Raw genomic sequence first — 5,847 nt, 5'->3', positions numbered from 1 at the left:
GGCTGCAGTGAGCTGAGATAGCACTACTGCACTCCAGCCTGAGTGAGAAACTGTCTCAAAAAATAGATACACACATATTAAGGTCGAAGATTAAGATTTCCTTGGTCGGGCCGGGCATGGTGGCTCATCCCTGTAAACCCAGCACTTTAGGAGGCTGAGGCGGGCAGATCATGAGGTCAGGAGATTGAGACCAGCCTGGCCAACATGGTGAAACCCTGTCTCTACTAAAAAATACAAAAAATTAGCTGGGAGTGGTGGCAGGCACCGGTAATCTCAGCTACTCAGGAGGCTGAGGCAGGAGAATCGATTGAACCTGGGAGGTGGAGGTTGCGGTGAGCTGAGATCGTGCCATTGCACTCCAGCCTGGGCAACAGAGCAAGACTCCATCTGGAAAACAAACAAACAAACAAAAAACCACAAACAAAAAAAAACTTTCATGCATTTTGCCAAAAGTATGTTTTCACTAGGTTAAGAAAACTTTTCATGGTCCACTCACTGATCAAACTCTTCACAACCTGGGACTAAAAGATGGGTTCTTCTGAGAACATTAGAGAAAGACTACCTTTGTCACCCACATTGCAGCAAAACTTCTAAACCTTAAACTTTAGGTTCCTAATCTCACAACTCAGAAGGGTCCCTCCAGATTCTTAGAACTGTCCCCCTTTGGGGACCTTAATGTAAATCTGGCTGGGCATAGTGGCTCATGCCTATAATCCCAGCACTTTGAGAGGCTGAGGTGGGAGGATTGCTTGAGCCCAGGAGTTCAAGACCAGCCTGAGCAACATAGTAGGACTCTGTCTCTACAAAAACTTTAAAAGGCCAGGCGCGGTGGCTCACACCTGTAATCTCAGCACTTTGGGAGGCCGTGGTGGGCAGATCATGAGGTCAGGAGATCGAGACAATCCTGGCTAACACGGTGAAACCCTGTCTCTACTAAAAATACAAAAAATTGGCGGGGCATGGTGGCGGGCACTTGTAGTCCCATCTGCTTGGGAGGCTGAGGCAGGAAAATGGCGTGAACCTGGGAGGAGGAGCCTGCAGTGAGCTGAGATCGCGCCACTGCACTCCAGCCTGGGTGACAAAGTGAGACTCTATTTAAAAAAAAAAACTTTAAAAAGTTAGCCAGGCGTAGTGGCACGGTCATGTAATCCCAGAACTTTGGGAGGCTGAGGCAGGCTAATACCTTGATCTCAGGAGTTCAAGACCACTCTGGTCAACATGGTGAAACCCTATGTCTACAAAAAATACAAAAATTAGCCAGCCACAATGGTACACACCTGTAGTTCTAGCTACTTGGGAGGCTGAGATGGGAAGATTGCTGCAGCCTGGGAATTCGGGGCTGCAGTGAGCTGGGATTGTGTCACTGCACACCAGCCTGAGCAACAGAGCAAACAAGACTGTTTCCAAAAAGAAAAGAAAAGAAAAAAGAAAGAAAGAAAGCTACCCAGGGAAGTTTCTCCCTATAAGCAGACAGCATCCTAGATGTAGATAGCTATTTCCCAGGATCACAGATCAAGACTCCTCTGGTATCATGAAACTGTTATCTCTCAGTTTTTTCCTTGCTTATGCCTCTATGAACAATAGAACTGAAAAAGAGGTCTCTTGTGTGCACTATAGGGTATACTTTTATTTGTACATGGACAAACTTATCCCTTGATACATGGAAGGTAAGGAGGCAACATGGGCAAGAAATTTGAGTACCTTTGTTGCTCCATAATCAGTCAGAAACAGGACGTTGGACTTCTCTTAACCCACATCATAGGTTAAGAGAACACTTTTGTTTTTGTTTCCTTTCAGAATTCAATATGAAAGCTTAAAGCTGCCTTCTTACGTATTTTAAGCTCAGCCTAAAGGTTTTTTTGTACATAGTGAACTGTAACCAAAATGTGTAAACAGGCTGTAACCTTACTATTGTACCAATCTTTGAGTTTTGACCAATCAAAGGTGGCCAACTGTTCAAACTGTGTTCAAATAAGGCAAACATCAAACTATATCCAATCCAGCTGCTTCTGTACATCACTTCTGTTTTATGTACATCACTTTCCTTTTTCTGTCCATAAAATTTAGACCACACAACAGCGCCAGAGTCTCCCTGAACTTATTCTGGTTTGGGTGTTACCTGGTTCACAAATCATTCTTTGCTCAATTAAAAATTGTTAAATTTAATCTGTCTAAGGTGTTTTTTTGTTTGTTTTGTTTTGTTTTTTTGAAATAACCGAAAATGTAGGTTTTTCTTTTTCTTTTCTTTTTCTTTGAGACTCAGTCTCGTTCTACGGCCCAGGCTGGAGTGCAGTGGCGCGATCTCGGCTCACTGCAGCCTCCGCCTCCCAGGTTCAAGCAATTCTCATGCCTCAGCTTCCCTAGTAGCTGGGATAACAGGCACGAGGCACCATACCTGGCTAATTTTCATATTTTTAGTAGAGACAGGATTTCACCATGTTGGCCAGGCTGGTCTTGAACTCCTCACCTCATGATATGCCCGCCTCAGCCTCCCAGAGTGCTGGGATTACAGGCGTGAGCCACTGCACCTGGCCGAGGTTTTTCTTAATTAAGAAACCTTTTTTTTAATTGAGACGAGGTCTATGTTGCCTAGGTTGGTCTTGAACTCGTGAACTTATCCTGACTCAGCCTCCCAAAGCACTGGAATTACAGGTGTGAGCCACTACACTTGACCTGTCTAAGGTTTTTCTTTTAATAGATCACAATATCACACTGTGAATTCATTTCCTGGATCTTTAACAGAAATAAACTTGATTCCATTGTATTGAGACATTACCATTTTCGAAATTTTGTTTTGTATTCACTTGTGCCTTGTGTATTCCCGAAAGGCTAATCAGAAACTCAAAAGAATGCAACCATTTGTCTTTATCTACCTATTACCTGGAAGACCCCTCCCCACTTTGAGTTGTCCTACCTTTCCGGACCAAACCAATGTATATCTTACATATGTTGATTCATGTCTCATGTCTCCCTGAAAAATATAAAACCAAGCTGTGTCCTGACCACCTTGGCAAATGTCGTCAGGATCTCCTGAGGCTGTCATGGTCACATCCTTAACTGTGACAAGATAAACTTTCTAAATTGATTAAGACTTGTCTGACATACTCCTGGTTTACACATGCTATCTCATATTTACGGATTCCACCCGCTTGCATGGAAGGGGAATTATACAAGTGCAAGGGGCATTGAAAGACATGAGAATTCTGCATACCAGTTTCTAATTTAAAAAATAGATATGCAAAACTATTACCACCAGATAAAAGAAGAAAAAGAGTGAAAGAGGTCAGAAGGAGAAAAAATGTGAAAGTAATATTGGAGATTGTGCACTCAGTTCATATGTGTAATACGTTTCCTTATAATCTGAGTGTTGGGATATAAAGATACAAAGACAAGGCAGTCACAGCTTACTGGAGCGGAAACCCACCAGCAGGAACCTCCATGGGAACCGGCACCAGGTCCAGAAGTCATCAGGTATCATGCTGTCTGAAAACTGCCAGTTCTCCTATCTCGTCAAGTGAGGGGGGTGGGAATTACTGTGTCATGAAATCCCCAACTTAGAAGGAAAAGTGCCAGGAAGAATAAGGAACTAATAAAGGTTGAATTTCTGTATATGAAGTGTTTGTTTTTTTGTTGTTTTTTGAGATGGAGTCTTGCTCTGTCGCCCAGGCTGGAGTGCAGTGGTGCGATCTTGGTTCACTGCAACCTCTGTCTCCTGGGTTCAGGCGATTCTCCTGCCTCAGCCTCCTGAGTAGCTGAGATTATAGGCACATGCAACCACACCTGGCTTGAAGTTTTTTTGTTTTTGTTTTTGTTTTTTTTTTTAAAGAGAGAGAGAGAGAAAGGACAGGGTGGGCTTGGTTCAGCCTCTTAGGAGAATGCCTCACTTCCAAACTCCTCTTTGCACCCCTAAGTCCTTGATGTCGCTGGCAGATAAGTGATAATCCTCTGAGGAAGTGTGGGGTGAGTGTTGGCCTCCCCACTCCTGACTCATTTATAAGGGCAGCACCTTTAATCCCCACAAACTCAGAGTGATGAAACCACATTTGCGAAATTATAACTGAAGAAATTCTGACAGTGAAAGAAATCAGACCTAACTGACTCCATCTTGCTTCTAACCTTTCAGCTGTCCTTGGTCGTTCCTGGGTGTAGGCTGAACTAACTTGAGGAAGGAATTCAGTTCATGGTTTGACTCTGTAACAAAATGGGTAATAGACCTTTCCTAAAAAGACCCCCTTCTTGCATGGGGACCAGTCTGCCTTTGCAGGACTAACAAACTGGCTACGAGATTAGAAATTACAGTTTAGGGGTCATGCAGCCTCTGGCTCCAAGAGCCTGAACCTCCCCAAATTGCTCCTGGGGTAAAATCACTATTGTAAAACCTAGTATCAGTGTCTGAGATATTTTGCAGACCCTGCACTCAATGGATCAGCAGACATCACCCAGACTGGTAATTTGGCCCAACCAGTTCTGCCATCGCATCCAGGAACAGAAGACATTAAGAAAACCTCATTTCAACCCCCTACGATTCCATTTCCAACCCGACCAATCAGCACTCCCCACTTCCCAAGACCTTACCCACCAAATTATCTTTGAAAATTCTGATCCCCAAGCTGGGCGCGGTGGCTCACACCTGTAATCCCAGCACTCTGGGAGGCCGAGGTGGGCAGATCACTTGAGGTCAGGAGTTCGAGAGCAGCCTGGCCAACACGGTGAAACCCCGTCTCTACTAAAAATACAAAAATTAGCTGGGCATGGTGGCGTGCACCTGTAATCCCAACTACTAGGGAGGCTGAGGCAGGAGACTTGCTTGAACCCGGGAAGCGGAGGTTGCAGTGAGCTGAGACTGCACCACTGTCACTCCAGCCTGGGGGACACAGCGAGACTCGGTTTCAAACAAAACAAAACAAACGATCAAAAAACTCTGATCCCCAAATGCTCAGGGAGACTGATTTGAATAATAATAAAACTCAGATCTCCTGCACAGCCTGCTCTGCCTGAATTACTCTTTCTCCATTGCAATTCCCCTATCTTGATAAATCGCCTCTGTCTAGGCAGCAGGCAAGATAAACTCATTGGGCCGTTACAGTGAGATAGATTTCTTCTTCTTTTCTTTTCTCTTCTTTCTTTTCTTTTCTTCTTTTCTTTTCCTTTCTTTTCTTTTTTTGATAGGGTCTCACATTGTTGCCCAGGCTGGAGTACAGTGATGCAATCATAGCTCACTGCAGCTTCCACCTCCCCAGCTCAAGCGATCCTCCTGCGTCAGCCTCCTGAGTAACTGGGACTACAGGTCCACACCACCACGCCCAGCTCATGTTTGCATTTTTTGTAGAGATAAGGTTTTGCCATGTTCCCCAGGCTGGTCTCAAACTCCTGCAATCCTCCTGCCTCAGCCTCCCAAAGTGCTTGGACTGCAGGTGTGAGTCACCATGCCTGGCCAGATATTTTTTTTTTTCAGATGAATAACTATGACTCAGAGAAGGTAAGTTATTTGCTCAAGGTCACACAGCCAATAAGGAACAGAACTAGAGTTAAAAACCCACGTCTGTCAGAGTCCAAAAGCTATGCCCTTCATTGGGGGTTCTTCCCCTTTAGGAAACACCACCTATCCAGGCTGGCATTCCGTGCAGAGGATTTCCTCTTTAAAATAACTTTCTAGCTATAAAATAGAAAGGGCACCAGCCAGGAGAGGGCTGAGCCCAAAGTTGGAGGCCCTTCCTTCATGTTCTGTCAACCCTGCCCACTCTCGTCCTGTGAGTCCTGATCTCATGTCCTTTGTATGCAGTGAGAACTTTTCATGTGGTCACAGCCAGACACTGTATTTTCCATATAATACTTGGTCTGTATAAT

Source organism: Papio anubis, chromosome 11, assembly GCF_008728515.1.
Source record: "Papio anubis isolate 15944 chromosome 11, Panubis1.0, whole genome shotgun sequence".
NCBI classification, from domain to species: Eukaryota; Metazoa; Chordata; class Mammalia; order Primates; family Cercopithecidae; genus Papio; species Papio anubis.
Note: the sequence above shows the minus strand (reverse complement) of the source record.